This window comes from Pteropus alecto, unplaced genomic scaffold (genome assembly GCF_000325575.1).
Source record: "Pteropus alecto unplaced genomic scaffold, ASM32557v1 scaffold3, whole genome shotgun sequence".
In the NCBI taxonomy this organism is placed as follows: Eukaryota; Metazoa; Chordata; class Mammalia; order Chiroptera; family Pteropodidae; genus Pteropus; species Pteropus alecto.
Window position 1 is genome coordinate 12,284,076 of NW_006442484.1, and position 25,194 is coordinate 12,309,269.

Sequence of the window (25,194 nt, forward strand, 5' to 3'; positions counted from 1 at the left end):
AGACCTATACAGATATTTGAATATAATTGCTGAAGTAAATTAAATGGGATTTCCTAAATGGCCAAATGCGACAGTGGTTGGCGGCAGATAGATACAAATTATCAGGGCTGGGTATGAATTTCAATATCTAAAATAAAGTTGATATACTCTAGTAATTAGACCCTTATCTTACTGGGGTGTTTTATTTGAAAAAAAAAATTATTCTTGATATGAACATTATAAAATAAGAGTGATTGTTAATTATTTTTTAACAAGGCAAATGAGTAGATGATAAATCAAGTTGGGAAAAATTATCCTCTTAAAAAAATATACCAATGATTATCTGGGATGGAAAGTGTAGTAAATGACAAAAAATGGCCACGCATTTTTCTTCCTCATCTCTCTTTGTATATTTTTCACAATGACTTTGCTATCCTTCCCATCAAGATGTGAGATCTATTTCCAATCCCTTGAATTTAGGATGGTCTCATGACTTTCTTTGACTAATAAAGTTTGGCAAGACTCAAGTCATGGGAGTTCCAAGTCTTAGATTCGATAGACCTTATGGCTTGTATCACCATGGGAAGAAGCCTGATCTAAACCGCTGAAGGATGAAAAGACATTTTGAACAGATAGGCTCCATCTCAGCTGAGGCCCGCTAGACCAGACAGCTGATGGCTAACACCAACCCCCAGACATGTGACTGAGGCCGTCTTCCACAGCTGCCAGATGACTATAGCTGCACGAGTGATCCTTAGCAAAAACAGCATGAAAAGCACCAGGCCAAATTGTTGGCCCACAGAATTATGAGCAAGTAATATGGTTGTTGTTTTAAGTCATTAAAAATTTGGAAGTAGTGTGTTATATACAGTGCAATAGGTAACTGATATAAAAGGCTTTCAATGCTCTTAAAATGAAATCAGAATGAAGGAACTGTAGAAGATCAAACTGAAGCAAAGAAGAAAAAACACACACAATACTTCTGTTGTTTCTAACCAGTGACTGTTTGATATAGAATCTTTTCAAAATTTACAATAACATTGGAGAATTCTTGGCTCTCTATGCAGATGCAATTTGTTTTGCTCGATTAGTGTTACTTGAGCTAATAAAAAGGTAAAAGATCAAATATATGTTTCATATTTCACAATCTAGAAGTATTTGGGGACACACTTTAAGAAAATAAAATACACCAGATTTATTATGTGTATGAGAATAATTTTAAGTGTTATACTGAGAAGAAAGTATCTACCAGTGAATAAACACAAAGATCTTTCCTTTATTTAGATAGGCACAGTTCTCCAGGGACTGTGAGCAGGAATATGTGAGACTTTGCCCATGGTCAACACATATTTCCTTCAAGATAGGGATGAACCAAGCTCAATGTGTATAACATTTCCTCTTGATTTTCCTCCTTTTGTCTTTTTTGCTTCCATACTTCGTCTTCGTAGTCTTGGTCACTGTGACAGATTTGTGATATGTCAACCTGGCTACGCTGAATCACATGTCCCAGAATCCCCTTTGTTGTACATTTCAGAGTCATAAGAAAGAGTCATGGGAGATCTGGAGGACGGAAATGGAGCAGCGTCATTTTGTAGTTCACACATGTTGCTAATCTGCTGATTCACCTTGTTGGCATGAAGCAGTAGCTGGGCCTGCAATCGATCTACCTTCCTCTGTCTGGTTCCTCCTGAGTCAAGTCTGTGTGCTTAGCTCTGTGACAAAGGGCCCTTTCAGGATACCCTTGAAAAACCAAGGTCAGAAACAATGATATAATTTCAGTGCATTTTTATGAGGTTTCAGTTGACCGTTGTGGGCATCAGCCTACTTGTAACTTTCCCTTTCTGACTGCCTGCCCTTTAGACTTTAAGCTCTAGCTTCATTGCAGAAACAGCAGCCTTATAGAGACTTCTTAACCAGCCTCACGATGGTGTAAGCTAAGTCTCTGTAACAAATCCACTGGTCTGCTTCTCTGGTTGAACCTTGACTGGTATGGTCATTGTTTTTATCATAGGACACTGATAAAGTTATCCCCAGTCACCTGGTTGGTAGATCCTCCACATCTATGGAGAGAGATCAAAGAGCCCCCAAGAGGCTATAGAAATGGCTTAGAAATTTAGAAGTGACAGATAATGAAGATGATGATGATGATAGGGAAATAACACATCTATAGTCCATACTGTGTATAGGTTCTGAATGCTGACTCGTTTTATTCTACCATCAGCCCTATGAGACAGGTGCTATTATTGTATTTTTCTTTGTGCTTTAAGGTACAGAGACTAAATAACTTGCTAATAAGTGGAAAAGTCAAAAATTAAACTCAGTCATTTCGGCTCCAGAATCTTATGTATTATGCAGTCTTAAGTACTGTTCCATGGCTTCAAATCAACCTATATCTAATGGTTTTCATCCTTTGGTTACCTTGCCGTTTAGTAACATTTCAGAATGGAAAAGTAGCCTGTGTTACTGCATCAGGAAACTTTAGTTCTGGTCCTGATTCACCACTAACTTGCTGTGTAGTCTTAGACAGGCCATTCTAAACTCCTTCCTTATTTGTAAAATGATCTCAACATTCTCTTCCAGCTATAAAAGTTCACAATTTTATAGTGTTAAAGTTCTGAGGATGAAGTTATAAGGTCTTTGAAGGAAAACTGCTATATCTCATAAAATCAACTAATAAAACCTGTGACTGTGTATTTGACTTTCTTGCATTTTCTTTTCACCATTACCAATGTCAAAAACTCCTCTGTATCCCTACGTCATTATATTAGTGATTTTTATCCTTTTCATATGTGAGGACCCTATTCACACACATACACTTGCATGCATGCACAGAGCTGTGAATATCTACATAAGAAATGTACTTTCACTATAAGTTGATTGAGAAAAAATATAATAGAAAGTCATGCTATGTTTGGTAATCCTTTTAAGTGCAGTTTATTTTGTTAATCATAAGAACATCTGAAGGCATTTAAAAAACAATAGTACATATTCAATATACAGGAAAAATTTTATGGGGTTATTAATCTATGGAATTCTTGCGATTTACTTTTCACTTCTTTCTGGATTCTCTGAACACACACTCACATGCTAGAGAGACAAGTTTTGGTGAACTCTTCACTGTTATTCATCTACTTTAATTTTATTCAATTTATTTTACAATGTAACTATTCCCATCAAATATATCAAAAGGAAGACAGTTTTACAGGCCATGGATTTATTCTCTTTAGACTTACTCCCTATTTGTTGTTTTTATATCTGTAGATCTTTGGTAAGTACTATACACATTTCTGATCGGGGTTGTCATTTTTTCTTTTCTCCTCTTTATTCTATTTATTTCTTTGTATTCACCATCTTTTAGCAAAAAAATTCCAAGAATTAAAAAACCAAGAGGCAGGCTTCAAGTTTGAGACAGGGAAATAATATAGGGTGTAAAAGCAATTCGAAAAATTGGATAATGAGTCCAAGAAGAGTAGGATCTGACTACTTTTATAGGACAGAGTGCAAATCAATGACCTTCAGAATTTGGTCAAATCTGTCCTGAGCAATGGATATAAAGGAAAATGGCATTATTGGCACTCACCAGAAGGGTTAAGGTGACACTGCACTTGGAAATGTAACAATAGCTAAACAGAAGATGGATATAATAGGAAGAAGAGCCACGCTAGTTATTTTTCTTGTGTCTGAGCCTGTGTCAAGATGGGGTTTACTTTTTTAAGAAGGGGAGAGGTATGCTAGAATGCATATGTTATGACTCTCCTGAGTACATGCCCTAGAACCCACTGCCTAAAGGACACAGAGTAAGAAAGAAGGTCATGCAATCCATTCCTGGGAAGTTACCATAATTCACTCTTAGCTCCCTTCTACGGGCAAACTTGATGGGGGTATTGAAAGGGATACTCCAGGCATAGTTCAATACTACTACTTCAGGCAAATCTTTCCCAATTATCCTCCAATTTTATCCCTCAACCATGAGCTGAAGCATGCTTACTTCTATATTTTGCCATACTTCTGCTACTATACATGTGCCTGTACTGCACTACGAATGTACTGTACATCTTTCTCTCCTCTGTGATTGAGGGCAGGAACTGTGTCTCATTCATCAATCTGTTCTTAGTATCTAGCATGGAGCCTAACATATGGGAAGTGCTCAATGAATGTTAAATGACATTAAATAAATCCTGTTAGTTTACCCTCAAAATCCAAATTTGTGGTAAAAATTCAAGTGGAAATTTTTCTAAGTATGTGTAACAATTATCAGATATTGTGTTTCTCTGAGATTGATGATAACTGCCTCTAGTTCTATCTAGAAAAAGATAATAGTATTTATTCATTTGAAACACGATGAAAGACAGGCAAAAAGCCTTCAATATGGTCATGATCTCAATTAAAATTCTTCAACCCAAAAGAAATAACTTTTATATGATCAAAATGTATGAGTTCTTTCTTTTTTGTCACTGTAATTTAAAGACAGAAAGACACTATTTAGGATTTACATATAAATGTGGAGTCCAACTTCATTACGATGATTGTACCTAGAAGCCAGGGAGTTTTGAATCATAAATGTATTTTCAGAAAAAAAAAGTATTTTCAGAGGAGAAAAAATAAAAGAGCTATAACAATAGCTCTAATTGAACTGAAGACACACATAGCATGATCCCCAAAGAGCAGGCTAAACTGTTGAAAGCATCAGCAGATTGTCTATTCATTTGACATATTAGCATAGAAGGGGGCTTTTTGCCCAATGGAGCCTGGCCTCTTCTCCACGTATTTTGCTTTTGAAATCTTTGAAATTGCTATTTCAAAGACAGTATACTGAGATTTGCTCTAATCTTACTATGGAATTAGACAAGTCATTATAACTTTAAGTATAACTTGGCCAAGTCACAAATCTTGCTCTTGGGGTAAACATCTATACTGTAACAGAGAAGAGACACACATAAAGCCAATATTAGTTTCCTCTGGTGATGGTATGCAGAATCCATGCATGTAAAGTAATGGACAATTAAATACGGCAATGATCACTATATGGAAAACTTGTTCTTTAAAAAGTTGAACAATGACCTCAAACTAAAAATTAACTTTAAAAATCAAAGTTAAAGGGAAAAATATCTTTTAAATCAATATATTTTACCTCACTCATTAAAACATGTTCATTCATTGGATATTTATTAAAGACCTACTTGGTGTTCAAGGTGACCATTTCTAAGACCCACAAACAAGGAATCCCACATGATACATAATATTTTATCTCTAAGGCCCTCTGTAGTCTATTCTAGTTTGGAGAACTCTGTGGCTGTCTACACAAAATCCATTTCATCTCTAATTTGTGAATGTATATGAAAGTCATAGGACTGGTCAGTATTGATCCACTTTTTAGGGGGACTTATCTAATTAGAGTTACATTATCTCCCTTGTCATAGTGATTGGTCAATATACTCCAGGAATAAGGAATAAACCAATCAGTACATGGCTCTTCTCTGGCCACAGGGACTGGTTCAGGAAAGAGTACATAATTGATTTAGGTCTAGGAAGGGGAAGCTCCCTGGGAACTTTTGTAAAAGATGGTTCTGTATTTTTTGGTGATTCCTGTGAGAAATATTTTGGGCAATATATTGAGTGGACACAAAGCTTAGATCTGCTACACCCATTTATCTACCTTGAGGGAAGCCATTTTAGAATAATGTTAACACATGGAAAATGCAAAGGCAATGAAATTATGTAGAAATATGGAGGCCAAGCCTTCACCAAATAGAGGCAGAAGCCCAACCTATTTCTGAATTCTTTTAATACTATGGCAGCTTTAGCTGAGTTTTTTGTGACTTGAAGCCAAATGCATCCTAATTATTATAACTATAAGAGAAACAGTGGCATCAGAGCTGATTTCTGAAGGAGGAATATCATTTGACAAGTGAATAGTAGAGAGGAAAGTTTGGGGATCCCTTTCCAGGGTCAGAAAATTTCAGAAGCAAAAGCAAACAGGTATGAAAACACACAGTGTGTTCAGGATCAAGCATATCTCATGAAAGAACAGGTAAAAGGTGAAGCTAACATGCAGGTTGGTGTAGTGATCCTTTTGGAATACTAACTCTAGTGGCAGATGGCATTTGGACCAGAAAAGCAAAGGCTAAATACAGATGGCTGTTGCAGTTATCTGAGTAAGAGATAATCGAGGCCCTCTCTTGTACATTGGCAGGGAATATAGAGAAGAGAGGATGAGTTCAAAGAGTATGTTAATGATAGAATACACATCAGTTAGTGTCATACTCCATGAGAGGAAAAGAGAGAGTTAAAAATGGACTGTGATGTTTCACTCTTGAGACATTTGGTAAAGGCGAATGCCTTACCATTAATCAGGAATAAGAATTCACGTAGAAAAGTGAGTTAAATCATCTGAAATTAATTTTGGAAATATATATATACGTGTGTGTGTGTGTGTGTGTGTGTGTGTGTGTGTGTGTGTGTGTGACAGTTATGGTAACAACCTAAATCTAAAATAACAGGAAGTTAGATAAATTATGGTACATTTATTGAATGAGTGAAATTCTATACAGTGACTTATTAACATTTTCCTGTGGTGGCTCATTTGATTGATAATATTTCTGTGCCAGACACATCACCATAATAAAAGTTCCCAATTCTGTGTGGCTGCAGCAAGGTGGTGGGTTACATATTCATTTTAATACCATCTCTTTCTCCACCACCAATAGATCCCTTGGCAGCCTACAGTTGAGAACTATTATATAAGAGAATATCAAGAAAAAGACTTCAGACTTGGGGAAAAAACAAATAAAAGAAGCATTGTTCTGATGTCATCCCAGTTTTAAAAATTAAGAAAAACATATACATTCTGAAAAATAATTATATACACCAATATGTTTGTGGTCATTGACTCTGGGTGGTAGGGTCTGGAGTACTTTTTTTTTTTTTTACTTCTTTATAATTTCTATTTTCTTTTCCTAAAATGCACACATCTTAATTTTATCACTTTAAAAGGACAAGGTCTATGTTGGGTTCCTCCAAAGCAGATAATGAGATGCAGATTTGTGAGAAAGTGATATACTAAAAAGAATTCTTAGGAAAAACTAGTAGGTGAGTAAGGAAGTGGGAATAATCAAAGAAGGAGGCCAAGCATGGGTATATTACTAGGCACAGTCCCACTGGAGCTAACTTGAGGTCAACCCCTTATGGTCAAAGGAAGTGGAGACTTTATTACCTCTCCTCCTGCCCTTCCTTAATTAAGAGCTGTCCCTGTTGAGGTGCAAATGGTTCTCCTTGCATGTAGGAAAACTTGGGCAGTCTGCCCACCAAGAGACACAGCTGCTGGCTGTTGAAAGCACACAGGGGTCTGAGGGAATATGCATGGAAGACTGCATCTGCTAGAGATATTCATAATTCAAAGTCCTTACTGTTTTATTTAAAAATATGAAAACCTTCATTTTATGACTATGTTCATTAATATTAAAATGTTTACTTTTGGTAAAAAAAAAAGAGGCCTAAATATTAATGCATTATATTGGCTTAGAACTTCTTACTGTAAAGAGAGACTTGAAAAGTCTTACATTCTAAAACAAGTATGTTACAAATTAGGACTGCTGAATATAAAAACTTGATGACACTGGGGACACCAAATGTTGATTGCTGTTTGTTGGTAGAGAGCCAAGAGGACTGAAATTTGGGGAGAGAAATCTCCCTTCCTGACAGCTATAGGCCAGACTGTTAAACATCTTTGAAAAAAATCAATGGTGGTTTGAATTATTCAACTGGTATAAAACGGCTACAGTGGAATGTAAACTATCTGGCTTCCACCAATAGATTTGGGGTTGGCATCTATTATGAATCCCCAAATTACATACTCCCTAAGAAGGAAGAGAAGGAAAGAGACTGTTAGATTTGAGAGAAGTAGCCAACCAAGTTGACCCCATCACAAACTCTGAAGCTTTGACATATTTGCTAATATAAAGGACAGACCCACTGGTGCACTATAAGTTGTTAAGGCTGGTCTCCTTGCTATGTTTCAGTGTGGATGGGACCAGGCTATTCCAACCCCTGAGTTTTGAAGCTCTCTTCTCATTCCAATAAGTGGATTTTATACTAAACATTTCAAAAGGTATCTCTTTCTTCAATCCCAGAAAGCCCAATCATAGGTCTATGTAGGTGACTTCCAAGGTGGCATAACTTAAGATGTTCTGGGAATGTCCTGTAAGTCCCCAAATAGCTTCCCTCCACTTACCTCTGGGACACCTTAACATTATTTGAGAAATATTGCAAGTATACACGTAAGTGCATTTTCAAGCAAAAGAATCTAGGGCTTCCATTATGTTTTCGAAGTAATCCATGACCCATGAAAGGCTAAGGAGCTCAGGACTAAGAGTCAGGAGAGCTGTATTCTCTATTCCTGAATTGCTACTAACCAGTCATGTGATCTTACACTGAGGCTTTCCCTTCCTTGGCTTCAGATTCATAAGTTTCTGAGGATCCTGCCTGGTTATAGGTTCAATAATCCAGCATGTTCTTTTTTTGTGAAGTGGCAAATGGCCCCCTTTCAAAGATTGCTGGGGAAAATATCCAAATGCTTCTTTTTTCCCTGCTTCTTATGAACTCTTCCTCTAGCTAATGGAATAGTAATAAATTTAAACAATATTACTGGAGAAAAGTAGAGGGAGGGAGGAAAACACAGAGATGGGGAAAGAGAGGGATAGTAGGAGGGAGGGCAGTGAGAAGGAAAGGAAAGGGGAGGGGAAGAAACAGAAATGACTTTCACCAGTAAAGGTACGTCTAGGGCAAAATTGAACAGAACCAATAGAAGGTGGTTGTAGAATCAGACCTAGCCCTTACTCTCTCTCGCTTCCTCCAAGTATAGCTGCAGCATTCAAATTTTTGAAAGTTCATTTTTAAGAGATTTTCAATTAAACTAGGGCAGGAGGCAAGGGAATTACATACATGTGTATACTCTATTTCATTTTCATATTTTAAATTATCAAAATATCATGTCCTTTAGTGAGTGATAAAATACAATAATGAAAGAATTCTTTTACAAACTTCATTTGTTTAATAGTGACAATGTGAAAAATAATCTCTAAAAAACACTTAAACATTTAACTTTTGATCCTAAGTCTTCTCCCTACAGCTAAGTTTATTAAAACTAAACACATCTTGACATTATAAATTAGAAAAAATGAGAGGGCAATTACTATAATTAGAAGCCTGTGCTAGGCATTCTACAAAACAGACAGCAACAACTATTTTAATGCACTTTATTAAAAATTTTATTGAATCTCATTCATAAACGAGTAATAGAACTTCCACTCATGAATCAGGCCTGAATAAGGAAAGTCAAAGTTGCAACAACTTCAGCATTCTCTGTAGACTGAAATCTGCCTTCTTTCATTCATAGATGTGCTTCTTTCATTAATGGAGGGGAAGATAATATAATAAGCAGGGTAGGTGAGGCAGGGAAAATCTTTTAAGCTTTCTTTGGCTTTTTGACTCCCAATTCAGTACTCATCACCACCACTAATCATCAACATGAAAGAATTCTATTTGTACAAGTGCTTTACAGGCCCGTTTTTCCTTACTATGCACCTAATGTGCCAGGCCTAATCTCATAGGATTACTCATGGGAAGAGACCAAACTGAGATTGAGACTAGAGAGAGTCTCAAAAACAGAGCCCATGCAGTGGTCACCCTCAGGAAATATTGGACCATAGCTGCATTCCTAAACTTTCATGAGGTGTTTATATTTAAAATATATCAAATAGAAAGACATGGATTTATGATCTGTAAATGCTGGCTAAATCTCATCTTCTAGGAAAAGAAAGTGAAAACAAACTAAGTAACTGTAGAAAACTAGTGACAATCTGAATGTTTAACAACAGAATAATATAATGACATATTGATTGGTTATTATTCAGCCATTAAAATGGCAGCTATAGAAAGAATGTATTATTGTGACAAATTCTTATGATAAATTGTTAAATTTTAAAAAGTAAGTAATAAAATTTTATATATTCTTCTTCAAAGATCGAGGCCTGTAATCTTAATCTTATAATTAAGAAAAATGTACAGAAAATAAAACAAAATTCTTACATATCATGGGAAAGAGCAGTTAAAATTATGAGTGATTTTTAACCTTTTTCATTTATTTTATAATTATATTATAGGTTATAATATTCTTATAATTAAAGTACTTTTATATTGATAAGTATATTAATAATGAAAATAAATACAATGTTAATATCACTTAAATGACATTAACATACATGCATTAAAAATTTTAAATATTTCCTCCTACTCTAACTTGATTCTTCAACTGTTACATGAGGGTAAAAGCAAAATTACTAAAACCAAGTTATCAGATCTGGAAATGAGTGAAAGTTGGCAAAGCCCACAAAGTCAGGAACAGAGCACATCCTCAAAAGCAAGATTGCTTGTACCTAACCTAGCAGTCCCCGCCGCCCTCGCCCAAATCAGATGGCTGTTTCTGGCATAAAAACAAGTATAACTATTAGAGAATGTACTTAGAGGAAAAAAAAACTTTGTCATTGTCTCTGGGTACAGCATTTCTGTTTTTTGTCTGTTTGTTTGTTTGTTTACCTGCCTAGCAACCATTCTACCATCCTCTGGCATCTCACCCTGATTTTCCTTTGGTAGACCAGTTTTTTTTCACTCATGGTCCACACAGGTTTACGTAGAGCTGACCCTACTTCCCAGGTCCATGGTTATGCAATGGCCCATGCTGGCCAGTCAGCACAGCCTAATATGCTCCGAACTTGTACCCAATGTGAGTGTGCCCTGGGACTTTAGTGGGAATGACATTCTATCTACTGGGGTTGCTAGAGTGGTACCACAGAAACCTGGTGCTGGAGGTGATTATACTACCATTTGACAGTGCCTGTTTGAGAATGAAACAACCCAAAGAGAAGCATAGCTGAGAATACTTGATGATTCCTGGTGATATTGTCTAAAACCAGGATCGAGCAATGCTTGAGACTTATTACCTATCGCTGAAATTTTTATTTATGTGAGTCAATGAATTCTGTTATCCTCTTAAATTAATTTGAACTTTTCTGTTGCTGTTGTTTCTTTCAAACAAAAGACCTCCAATTTGTGTTTCTGTAATTACCCAGCAAAGTGTACACAAACATACTTTCTGGTTAAAAAAATAATTGCTGATTAAAAATGCCACTATGGTGCTATATCAGGTCATCAAAATTGTCTGTGATCATTCACTACTGTTGTGATCCACTGTAATCTTCCGAATCCTTTAGGCAAACATATCTGAGCATTTTATAAGATGCTAAATAGAGGGGCAAATAGCAAATCAAATAGTTATAACTCCTTGATTTACCTCAAATGAGTATGTTATAGTCCCTTACTAATTTTTCAAGCCAACCAGTTACTTAGATATGCTCACTCACATTTAACAATCTGAATATCTATGGCATTTAAAAATAGGTTTCAATAAGTAAATATTAATTAATAAAGCAGAAAAAATAATGCCTAATTAGCCATCTTTATTCAATCTGAATATAGACTTTACAATAAACATTAAACCTGAAAACGTTATTAGTGGTAATTCAATATAGTACAATAGATCAGTGATTCTCAATCTTCAGCCTGCATCAGAATCACTTGAAGGTCTTGTTAAAAACACAGTTGCTAGCCATACTTCCCAGAGTTTCTGATTTAGTGGGTCTAAATTGGGGCCTGAGACTTTGCATTTTGAACGAGTTCTCAGGTGATACTGATGTTGTTGGTCCAGGGACCACAGTTTAAAAATCACTTATTTAAATTAAAAAATGTTTAGCATTTTGGCATAATTGCTGGTATTTATTTGGTGCCTCTAATTAAAAACACGAGCCCATGTTTTCCAATATCCAGGCATAGCTTAGATCTGAAAATTCTGGAATAAAGATAATGTGCTTTAAAGGTAGATGGGGAACAACAGAGTTTCAAGTAATCTGGACAAAAGCTTGATTAAAATAATTCATTATGGGAACCAATCAACCTTAATTTCCAATAGATGACATGACTAGTCAGGCATTCTGCTACATCAAGCAAAAGTCAGGCTTAAGTTAATAGTGCCCTGTTTCATTTATTAGCAAAGTTCGCTAGGCCAAAGTAATCAAGTATATCAGAAATTTCTAGTGCCTTTATACCACTGCCTAACAGAATTAGGTGGTTTCTATTTGCCAATAGGATGGGTAATTCTGAGGAAGAACAAATAAACAGGTTAGCAAAATCTGGCTAGTCTATATCGTTATTAAGATGAGAATATAATTCAAAGAATCTGTTGATCTCCAAGTATAATGCCTTATTACTTGTAATAATTTGATAATAGCAATCCATTTATAATAGTATAATGCCTTATTACTTGTAATAATTTGATAATAGTAATCCATTTATTTCAAGTAAGAGATTCTCAGACTTAAAAATATAAAAAGGTTACATTATCCAGCTGTAAAAAAAGGAGGAGGTCTTGCCATTAGTGACAACACAGATGGACCTGGAGGGCATTATGCCAAGTGAAGTAAGTCAGAGAAAGACAAATACTATGTGCTCTCTAAAACAAAACAAAACAAAACAAAACTCACAGAAAAAGAGATCAGATTTCTGGTTATCATATGTAGGAGGTGGGGGAAGGAGAAATTGGATCAAAGTGGTCAGAAGTTACAAACTTCCAGTTATAAGATGAATAAATACTGGGGATGAACTGTACAACATGATAACTATATTCAATGCTGCTAAACTGTGTATATGAATGTTAAGAGAGTAGACTCTAAGAGTTCTCATCACAAAAAAAATATTTTTTTCTTTTTTTTTCTATCTCTATCAGATGATGAGTGTTAACTAAACTTATCGTGGTAAGCATTTCATGATACATGTTAAGTTAAATGATTATGCTGTACACCTTAAACTTATACAGTGCTATATGTCAATTACATCTCCATAAAAGTGGAAAACAACAAAATAGGAAAGGATCCGAACTGAGTTCTATAGCGCCAAAGTACAACATCCTCCTGGCTTTCTCTAGACTTGCCAAGTGAGTTTTCTGTCCAGTGATAAAACATTCCATTTTCCCTTATGGTATAACCCCTGATGAAGTAAGAAACTTTCATATTTTAACAACTAAGATTAGATTGTGACAGAAACTTCATGTTTCTTGTTAAGTTACATGTAAAATATCTTCTTTGACTGGATAGCAATATGAATATAGCCCATTTTAGAATATCTCATCAAAAGAAAATATATTCTTTAAAGGAAAAAATGTGCCAATGTTAGCTTTAAGGCTCGTAAATTGCAATTGGTGCCTCTAATTATATCCTCTAAAGATATTTATTTGTCTGCAGAGAAGAGGTATGATAACATGGATGCTTAGAGCTGGAGGAAATCTTACAGACTGTCTTTCCAAACCCCTCTTTATATAAATGAGAGAAAGGAGCTCAGAAAAGAAAAATTTCTTGTCAGAGGAGTTCATTTAGCTATGAAAACTATGTTACTGGTCATAAAGTTTCTCATTTCTTCAATGGGAAGAGTCACCTTTTCAACATATCTGCATATAACAGAGCAGGGCAGAGAGTATATATGTTGCGTGACAGACTCAGAATCCAGAAAGGCCTTGAGAGCCTGGAGCAATGGATTACAAGGGAACACATCCAGCTGGGTGAAACTCAACTCGAGTCAGAATACTGCTCTGCACTCTACTCAAAAACAACTGTGCAAAACAAGGTGGGGAGATGTGGCATCAGCACATGGGGCAGAAATTTTAGGGATACAGACCTGGGTAGGGACCTCAGCATGAGTCAAGAGTGTGCCCACATGCCTGGTCTGCTTGAAGAGTCATACGGCATATGCAGAAGGGGGAGAGGGACAAGACTTTGCTCTAGCCTTCACTGCTCAGATGGGATCTTGAGTTATGTTTGGCTGGATTCCACATTCACAAGGCAAATGGAAGAATGAGATCAATCAGGAAGAGACTGAAACCATGTCACAAAAAGCAACAGCAGAAGAAACTGTGGTTATTTAGTCCAAAGGAGAAAAATCTTGGAGGGGATGTGAGAGAGATCCCTGAATGAGACAAGTTGTCAGGGAAAAGGAATTAAATTGTTCTGAGTGGTCTCAGGTGCTAGAACTAGCACTCATGGCTAAGACTCCTGGGAGACAGACTTCAGACAAGTAATTCTAAAAGATAAGAGCCATTCAAAGATGGATGATAGCTAAATGAAGTTTTCACTAACATTTTACTGAATCTTTATTATCTGCCAGCTTCTGTGCTGAGGAACTTTTGATTGTTCCCTTATTTCATTCCCCTAACAATCATGTATTGAGTACCTTATTATCCTCAATTTAAATATGGACTGCTCCAGTTTGGAAAGATATGGTAACTTGTCCAAAGACACATAGCCGGTTAGCATGGCAGCCTGGATTAGATTCAGGATATTTGTTAAGCCTACACTACACTGCTTTGGCCTACTTTGGGAAGGAGGCCGTTTCCTGTCATTGGGGGTGGGGGCTGGAGTGGTCCCAATGTGGGCAGACAGGAAATTGAAAGTAACCTTAATATTCTCTTCCAATAAGGAGAGCCTGAGATTCTATGTTTTGTCCTTGGAGAGCCACACTTTGAAAATGTTTAGCTATAATGATATAAACAACAGAAAATTTTCATATAACCAAGATGAAATGATTCCAGGGATACTGTGAAAATGTCCTGGGAATCTTCCCAAACTCCATCCTAGCCAAGGAGTTACTGCCCTTCTGGAACCAAGAGGACCTAGTTGAGGGTCAGGGTGGGGGTACCTGGTAAGAGGAATAGAACATCTGCATAAGTGCCTGGAGAAGGCAGCCAAGCCCAGATAAATGAGCGACTAAGGGTTGAGGAAAGCTTTTGCTTAGGTGAGTTCAGGGGTTAGAGAGCACCTCTCATTCCAGAGGCAGAGCCACAGGATAATCACCATGAGTACAGTGGAGAAGGCCTTGGGCTCTGAGTCCCAAAACAGGGGCCGCAAGCTGGTAGGATGCCCCAGATACCTGGCAGGGGATACCTACCTGGTCATTGATCCTCAGGGGACAGAAGAAGGAAACACTTGGATGATATGCTCCCTACATACACACCACTAAGAAAATTAGGGCCCTGGGAAAGGGGCTAACTGGCTAACTGACAACACTTCCCACAGTCCCACTTAAAGCATGAAACAATGGAGGGTCATTTGTCTACTGCAGGTGGTGGGGACGGGGGAAGAGAAGTTGGGGAAGATGTCAGAAACACCATCAGGGGTTTCTCCAATTCCTTAACTTGGAAGGAAGGCAAGACAGTTGCATAAGTAGGGCAAGGGGAATGGGCAATCAGTGTCAGCAATAAAATCACCTAAGAAGCCGAAAGGAGGATCCCTAAGAACTTGCAGATTGATGGAGGTAATATCCCATCAGCTAGATGCTCGATGAGACATTAAGAAAGCAAAGCACCCAGGGTTAACATTCATAATAGGTCACTTTTCCTACAAGCTGGGTAGAAAGAAATACTTCAGTCTTACCTAAAGGAAATAACCCTTAAGATCATGCTATTCAATTTAAAATGGAAGAAGTGTCTCTTATTGTGCCACACCCTATGCTAGCTTTTAAAAATATCACTTTTTCATCTAAATCATCTGCATATGCATTACTACTCCCACTTTATAGATGGGGCACTGAGACTCAGTGTGTTAATGAACTTCCCTAAAGTTAACAACAAGAGTAGGATTTGAAGCCAGGACTCAAGAGTTCAAACTGCTCATTTCTACCACGCTGCCTAAGCATTAGGAACATTTAAAGTCCAGAAAAGTGCAGAACCCAAAAGAGTAAGCTCTCTTCTTTGGCTAATAGATAAAGGCAAGTCACACTTGTCTTTGTTAGGAAATTCATATTCATTTGCCGGTTGTCCCAAGAGATTTGCATTTTAATACAAAACTATCAAAGTGGGGAAGGGAGCTAAGCATAGAGGAAATAAGTGAAATGGGGGAAGACACTGATGATGTCAGAGCTAGAGGGGATCAGAAGGGAAGCTGGCCATGCAGATTGCCCCTCCCCTCGGGTTAATTGTCAATCAATTTCTAAGTCTGCTTCTGCAAAAGAAGCTGAGATGAGGTTCTCAGCAAGATATTCTTTAAGAAACAGGCTGTCCTCTGGCAAAGCCAAGGTAGATGACCTTCTAAAGCATCCAGAGGAAAAGAGGCAACTGATACCATTTCCAGAGCCATTTTCAGGGTGAACAATGGGATTTAATTCAGTGGTCATGAGTAATCTGGATGTTTTGCTGGTCTTTGGAACTTATAATGACTCTGTAGGGAACAGCTGCCCTAAAAGCAATCTGTCTATGGGTGCTGACTAAACAATCACTGCTTCCCACCTCTCCAAAATGACTCTTCTCTAATTTCTGTGTTGAAAACTGACAAGTAAATGAAAACTATAAAAAGAGAGCTAGTAGCTTCACTTCCTGAATTCTTTACCACCTTCAGAAGTTCATGTTTGAGGCCAAATTATCACAAGATTTATTTTCAAAAAGTGAGAGTTATAAAGCATTTGATCAAAAAGGATAAAGTAAATTAACAGGTGTTTCCTTTACATACAATAAAAAACTCAGTCACACAGAGGGCATGTTACTTCTATTTAGAGGGTCAGAATTGGTGTAAATGGTTTCTTATTTGTCATATTCTTAATGTGAATTCAAATTTAAGATGGTAATCCTTAAATTAAAGACAATTAAATATGCCATGACATATAAATCGAATGAGAGAACTGTGAGAATTATTAACTTTTAAGTTGTTAATATTGGTTTTTGGTTTTTTTGAAAAGCTCTTATTTTGGATGTTAAAAAATAAAAAAAGACAAACTATGGATTAGTTAACTCTGCTTAAAAGTCATTAAATGACATTACACAGCAGTGCTGATTTAAAAATAAGATATGTTAATTTATGCACTGGTCGAATAAATGAAAACTAGAAATGATGCAAAATAGGTGAGTCTATCCTGGGCTTTGTCATTTCTTGGTTTATCAGTATTAATAATAAAGTGTAATTTTAAAATGAAATGATTTCTTCAGCAGATAGTGCACCATTCCCTGCAGCTGAAGAATAGAAATCAGATTAGGTCTATGACTATAATATCTTGGTCTGCCATCACTTCAGCAGAGTCCCTCTTCTTGTTCTAAATCTTCATATTCATATGCAGAGTCTGCTGCCTGGGAGATTTAAGCAAAAGCTATGATTCAACCCAGTGAGCTCTGTCCAACAGGAATTCAAGGTGAGATTGTAACTCACTGTCCTTGCTTTCCAAGAGCCCACACTCTAGCGAGGGATGACAGAATACTTGATTTCTTTTGGAACTTAAATTCTAGACAAAGAAAACGAAGAATTGACAAACTCACATTTTGGGGGATGTACAAAGTGCATTCCTTCACCAGTTTCAGTTGTCACCTGCCTAGGTTGCCAATGAACTATCTTGTGAGAATTGCTTCTTATTCCTTGGGAAGGAAAGATTATACACTTTCTGCTGTGAAATTAGCCCCAAGGCTGAGATACACAAACTTGCTACCAAAACTGAAATCACCCTGACCTGCTAGGTATGGGGGCTTCCAAAATCTTTCTCTGATTCCTTGGCATCCTTATAGGTGCCTCCTGAATGAATGCCAAAGAGAGGGAACAGTCACAAGTGTCTGCTGGCTGACTCAGATAATGAGACTGTAATAATGACTTAGTTATTTTTATGTCACCAAAACATATTCCACTTCATTTACTACTTTCTATGGACACTTTCTCTGTACTTTTCATGATACAAGAGTATGAGTGAGGCTTCCTGAGAAAAGTGGGTCCTTTATGAATATCTGGTCTGAGGACTCATTTAGCTTTATGTAGGTTTGAAGCTCATTGCAACATGATTCATTTAGGCTGGTTATGTGCAGAGAGCAGCTGGCAGCAGGTACACGAATGGCTGCAGAGAGAAGTTAAAAGGGATTGTTGCCTGCTAAGAGGAAAGAAGAATTGCTTTAAGGGCTCCCTAAAGCTAAGAGGGTAGAAGAATTGCTTTAAGGGCTCCCTGAAGCACAGCATCCAGCAGCAAAGGGGCATTGGCAGGGAGACAGAGAAACAGCGGCAGCTGACGGTCTCTTGACAAAGAGTTGGAAAAAAACATCAATTGGCCATTCAGAGCAAAGGTACGATGGCCAAATCTGAGTCGAGGAGGTAGAGTAATAAATGGTGACGAGGTCTTTGGACAGCCTCAAAGAAAAGGCTGCGTGAGAAGAAGAAACCCATCCTCCAGCTTCTTCATGCAAAGTCGAAGACGAAGACACCAACACAGATCTTGGCCAGTTGGAATCTGGCCTCCTGGAAGCCCTGGTTTTTGAAATGACTACAAACCCTGGTACAACATTTTGCTCCTTGCCCTCCTTCCTCCTCACATCTCCACTTTGGCAAGTGGATAGCAATCCCTAGGCACAAATAAATCAAGTTGAGAGCCTCAAATGCTCCAGGATTAATATAAGGTGACTGGCGGATTCATTATAAACAATTCATTATGTGGAAGGAAAGAAAAATGCAAATGGACTGAAAAGGACTATGCCACATGGAATTTTTCATATCCCAACTCAGAAGCAACAAGGATCCAGAGAAACAGAAAAAAGAAACATGGTAAGGAAGAAGGACAAGAGACCCTCTCCCCTTCTCATCTCCCCAGTGATGAGAAAAAGGAAAGAAGCTGGTGAGCAAGTAAAATATGAAGATTAGTGACGAAGAAAACAGTCCAGAAGTCTAAAAGCAAACTGTCTTATGGTCCTCAAGTCATCTGTGTGACTCACTAAACTAATGTCCCCTCTCAGATACTCCTGCAGCCTGTGTGTATATGGGGTGTGTGTGTGTGTGTGTGTGTGTGTGTGTGTGTGTGTGTGTGTGTGTGCATGCAATACAAGCAAATGTAGGGTATGTGTGTCGGTATGTGTGTGTGGGTGTCTGTCTGTCTGTCTGCAAATACAAGCAAATGTAGGGTGTGTGTGGGTATGTGTGTGTGGGTGTCTGTCTGTCTGTCTGCATGTCTGTCTGAATAAGTAAAAGAGAATGTAAGGATGCCAGGGTGATCAGAGAGGAAAAAGAACAAAGAATTCTTCTCTTTGAAAATTGTTATTTTATAATAGGTAAATATGGAATAAAAAATTAATTTTTAAACAGACCAAACTTTAATCTGTTCGATATACATTTTCTCCTAGAATGTACCTTACTAAAAATATTTTTGAAAGATTCCTTTCTGAATTGTGCGATCAGCTAATTTAAGATCCATATAAGATTATTAGATAAATATCTTTGTATATTTTCCCTAAAAAATGTAACCTGTGAATTTACCAAATTGATATTTGGCTGGCATCAAGAGGTTGCAATATTACATAATTGTTATAATATCATTATTATATTCAATTATACTTATTAAACCTATCGTAATAACTACTTGATAATGAGTATGGTTTAGATCTTTTTCTGGTTATCAATGAAGCTCTTACATCTTTGCAATGAAGCCCTTGGGGTCAGTTTTTGGACACTGAGGATTGGACAAGGCCATGAATGGGGTCTGCACTCAAGAATTTACATTCATCTCAGGAAATACTGCTTTGGGGAGAGAAAACCTGTTTGTTTTCTTATTTGTCTCTCTCTCAGAGAACTAGACTGCAAGGAGATTTTTGGTTATTAGGCTTTTTGAGGAACCCATTTTATCGTATGGATTTAGGAATGCCTGCCTATCATACACTGTTTGCCTGTAGCTGATCTTTTTGAGCTGGAAACACCTACAGAGCCACTTGCCCAAGTTACTGAAGTGTACGGGAGGCAGTCTCCTCTAAATGAATTCATGATCATCTTGGTATTTTATGAGATTACCAAAACCAATTTAACTTTGGCCCTAGGCACATACAAAGCAAAAAACGATAATGATGTCACAGGAAAAGTTGCTTTTCATGTGTCTAAGAAAGCTCCCGTGGACGTGACTATAAATGAGAATGAAAGAAAGTGAAAGAAAAGCCTCTGCCTTGAGAAAAGAGATCCAAAATTTCCACATTGATAATGCTCCTTGTTGTAATTTTAAAAGTATTTCTTCCTTTTTTTCTTTGCTATGTAGAGACACTGTCCTTTCAAAACAAATAACAGGCACATTTTCAAGTTGTATTTTTTTTTTAAAGCATAGCAGAAACCTGCTTCCTAGAAGAGCCACACTCTACTATTAGTTGAATACTTGTAAACATTGAACTCTGAAAGAGAGGTTGAGTCTAGCCTTGGTACACTGTAACTAATTAGAAAACCAGGAATGCTATTCAGTATGCCAAGAACATTCACATTTAGAAAGTTAAATTCACAAATAAAAACAAAGACATATTTTAGATAGTTTTGAAATAGGAGTAATTACCAAAACTAATACTGTAGAGATTCTTATACCCATGACAGCTCGTATTTATAATCTCTCCTCTCACGTCCAAATCTTAAAATCTCTGATCCATTATAGTACTTTGGTCACACTGCTTTGGTTATAAAGTAAAACTGTATATTTCCCGCTCTCTAAGTAGTGAGACCCTAGGGTTGGAGCTAATTTGAATGCTAATGGATTAGATCACCCTCAAAAAGGCTGCCATCGGAAATCAGAATAAGTGGATTTCTTACAACACTGCATAGTTTTAGCGTGACCGTATTACCTATTACCATATTATTAGAGTGACTCAGCATGGAAAGTCATTTTTCTGGACCCCAAACTAGAGACACTATTTTTTTTTTTTGACTTCTACTGATTTTTAGTTTCTTCTTTGTACTTTTCTGATTCTTTGACTTTACTTTTTAAATAATGAGACTTTGTCATTAACATATTTTTACATGGACTGTTTTTTTTTTTCTTTTCCAAGGCTTTGTAACATTTTCTCCTGGCAAGCTATTAGAGTATAGAATGCTGCGGTTCTGTAACTGGAACTGCTCATCAATCATACTGCTTTTTGAATCACAGCTTGTCATTTTCATTCATGACTCTTAGGTAAGTTACTTAGAAACGTCACATTGAGAACATACCCACGATGCACAAAGAATCAAGATTTGGGGTTTTGTTTTCCAATTATACTCATGATATACTAGGCTTAATCATACTTTGTAGAGAAAGGATTAAAATGCCTAATTGGCTGTAACTAAGTGAACTGAGGTCTTTTGATTAATCAAGCCAGCCAGCTTTCAGTTTCTGACATCAAAATTTATACTTGCTGTGAAAAAAAGCAAGTACAAATTTCGTGGTTACATAACATTAAACCAACACACAATTAACAACACTTTGTTCTAATTATCTCTGGGCACAATTAATGTTGGCCCTATGGTTCATTTTTCTTCTTTGATAGCTTTTAGAATATTTATGGAGATTAGGCCTTGATGCATTGGCTTTCTCTAAGATCTGAGTTTTTCTTACAAGCTCCCACACAAATCTGAGCCTGGCAAAGTAACATATTTATGCAGATTAATTCCGGACTTATGGCTTTTTCTATCACGTGAGGTGTTGCTAACAAGCTTCTACCCAAATCTGGCCCTGGCAACACAGAGAAGTAACAGGTGCCCTAACTCTCCAGCCTACTACCTCACACTGAAGATTTTTCCTTTCTCCCTCAGCAGTTGGTCATAACTGATAAAAGGTTATGTTTTGATTGAACAAGCTTCCAGGAGTTGGAAGGCCAAAAGGGCTGCTATAAAAATGCAATGTAGACACTAACAAAACTCAAGTTAAGAGGAATGCTCAGTTGTCTATTACTATCGGGAAGCCTAAACTGCAGACAAGTTCAGCTCCCTTACATCCACAGTCACGAGACAAGCAGAAACCCAACGAGAGCTGATCAAAGGCTTTTGGTAATTGGTACAACTTCAGTTTATGGAATGCATGTATTTATTTTTTTCCTATATTTCAAAGGAGCTTCTTTCACAATCAGTGGGGGCCTAAGTTTTCAAGCCATAAATATTCCTTCCATGGCTCAAGTCTGTCTGTACTGCCACTCGGCCTGTTTGTTTGCCATTTTAATTTATGCTGTGAAGCTAGGCTAAAGAATCATGGTGGTTGCAGCTCCATGGCATTGCAGAAATTCAAGAGGATGTTAATTAAGAACATCTCTAAACAGATTATTTCATTAGACACTTAGTGAGTTTCAAAAAACAAACACCGTTAGCTCTTCATATATATGTGTTGGATAGATGGGTAGCTCCATGCACATGTACTTACAGGACAGACAAGGCTTTCAGTTTAATTTCTGGCATATGTAGCCCAGGCTCCAGGCAGGCCCATGTCCTGATGCCTTCTTGAGGCTGCTTCAAGCCTTGCTGCTTTTATCCAGGTAACTCCATCTGCCTTTCCTCTCCTGCTTGCTTAGAAAATGTTTATGGAGCCTCAAAGACTCAGGTCAAATGGCACCTTCTTAATGTCTTGCTTTCTCCAAAAAGAATACAGTTAGGTACTTCGATGTTCCATTGACCCTTGTACATGCTTATATTAATTTTTTAAAATGTTAATGTGTTATTTTTATTATATAAATTAATATGTTTGTCTTCCTTCCAACAATCAACAAATGTGCCTCAAGGGCATAGAAAATGCTTCATGGATCGTTGTAACTCCAGCACCCAGGGGTAGCCCAGGCCTAGAGATGGCCAAGACGGAAGAAGGGAAAAAATGGGGAAAAAGGGTCAGGGAGCTCAGGAAGGATGGAGGGAGGGTAGGAAGAGAAGAGAAGAGAAAAAGAAAGAAAATGCCATAGAAGAAAAAAAAAAAAGACAATATCTAAGTAGCAACTTACCTTTCTGAGTGCCATTCAAGCAACTCTGACATTTAAATAACTAAAACCCAAGAACTTTGTCAAATTATGGAACTGCTGGGACTGTCACTTGTGATGCTCCACCTTACAGTGGCCAAGATATGAGCTTATACCCATGACATCCCTCTCTGTAGTCTAGGAGTTTGGATGGAACTACTAGGAAAGAGATACAACCTTTTCACTGCCGATCAGTGGTATACGAGCTTGAAAGCTTCTGCCAGCACATGGAGAAAGCCTGCCTAAGAATGAAATCAACTTAGAAGAGAATTAAGCTGCAAGACAGAAAAAGCTCCCTGATGTGGTCTGAACCTTCGCATTTAATCAAAGCCTTCATCCATTGTTATACGCTGGTTTCTAGTTACATGACCATTTTTTCTTTTGTTTAAGTCAGCCTAAGTAGGGCGTCCATGACTTGTAATTGAAAGAGTGATCACAGTGCTTTGAAAGAATAGCAGGATTGCCTGTATTACAAAGTTTTCTTAAGAATTTAGATCAGCAGCCCATGGACCCTCCTATCCTCCATGGACCCTCCTATCATTTTCCACTATATTGAGCAGTAATGATGGTTCCTTGGAAAGTGGCTTGGGTGCTTTTTCCCTAACTGTGCTGGCCCCATCAGATTAATTTCTGGGATTCTTAATTTTGGAGAGCCACTGATACTTAAATGGATACGAAAAAATCTAAATGCCTACCTGTATAACTTTTTTAAAAGAATAATCACATTTTAAATATTCTATTAAAATATTTGCATATAAAGACTTATGGACCTCAATGCTCATCACAACATTATAATAATGAAAAAGTATCAACAACCAAAGTAGCCGACAGAAAGAGATTAAATAAATGGTACCCGGCATCCATTTGATAGATTTCTACACAGTCATTAAATCATATTTTAAGGAACATTGAATAATGGATGAAATAGTTCTCATATGTTACAGGAAAGAGGAAGCTACTAAACTGTATAATAGGTGATATTTTATGATTTCCTAACTTAAGAGTAAGTACAACAAAGGAAAGAAAAGACTGGAAATATACATGCCAAAATGTCAATATCAAATATTTCTGATTGGTGTAACTGTAATTTATATTTCCTTATATTTTCCTAATTTTCTATAAGGTGACTATTTACTACTTTTATAATCAGAAAATTGCCAGGGATTTTTTTTTTTTTTTAACTTCAAGCCCGTAAACCAAAGAGGAGTTTTGTCTCTAATCCTAGTTGCTAGGTGACCCACAGCTGGATACAAATTAATCAGGAGAAAGATATACACCAGATACTTTAAGACAGGGATGTCTGGAGTTACCTGTCAGCAAGTTGTCACAGAATCGAAAGATTAGAAGGAAACAATTAAGGATTTCTATTCTGACTATCAATGGCATGCTGCTTTGTAACTTGAAAACTTTCCTTTTATATTGTCTTAGAATTGGAGAAGATTAAAAATAAGAAGACGAACAAGGTAAGAACTTGAAGCCAACCAGGAATGCTAAGAAATTAGACTATTTCTCTCATCAGCAAGGAACTGAAGCCAAACCTGGGCGTATTATACCCACAGCATGTCAGGGGAGCCATTAAAGGCAGATAAGAAGACACTTCAGAGCACTTTTGAGTACAAGCTTTCTTCAGGCTCAAAAGCACTCTGGTATTGTCTATGTGTGGGAAGGGTGTCTGCATCTATGCTTGAAGAACCAGGGAAAGTTCTACTCAAGATTGGGGGCCAAGAAATCTTAGAGTAAACTGAACTGAACCAGACCTAAGGTGTTTGAAGAACTCTGACTATCACTCTAAAAGCTGTATCCTGGGTTCTCAGTCCTGGCTGTGCATCTACATGACTTGTAGTGTTATGTAAAAACACACATGCTTAGTCTCCATCTTAGTCTTAAAGACTTGGAATTTCGCAGGCTGTCTTCTAAGCATCTGAATTTCTGGAAGTTCTGTTTCTGCATGGGTTTCAGCCCTTTTGTCTAATTGCAGATTTCACTCCTACTTTTATATTTCTCTCTCCTGCATTGTAGATTTCTCCCTTTCCACCAGGTCATTCGCATCAGTACACTAGCTTGCCCTAGTGTCACCTGTCTTTTTAAAAGAGCTTCTCTTATACTGTGTCTTTCTTCAGGTATGACTCTCTCCATATCAGCTCAATCACAGGTAAACTTCTCAGAAAAGCTGTCTATATATGCAGTCTCCATTTCCTTAACTTTGTACCCACTCTAAACAGAAATTGTTGTTATCAGCTTTTAGCTGACCCATTCCTTCCGGAGCCAATGAAGAATTCCAAGCTTCGTCTTCCTTACTCTCTTAGCAGCTTTCGACAAGGTTGCCCTTGAGCCACTTTCTTCTTTAGGCTTCTATGACACCTCAGCCTTTCTGATTTCCCTGCTGC

At 37.3% G+C, this 25,194-nt stretch overlaps 1 protein-coding gene across 1 annotated transcript in view; it reads right to left on the reverse strand.

Annotated features, from left to right (window-relative positions):
• The window catches only part of NCKAP5 (NCK associated protein 5), a 570,133-nt gene that overhangs the window by 255,825 nt on the left and 289,114 nt on the right, over window positions 1-25,194 (reverse strand). The gene's annotated exons all lie outside the window — the stretch shown is intronic.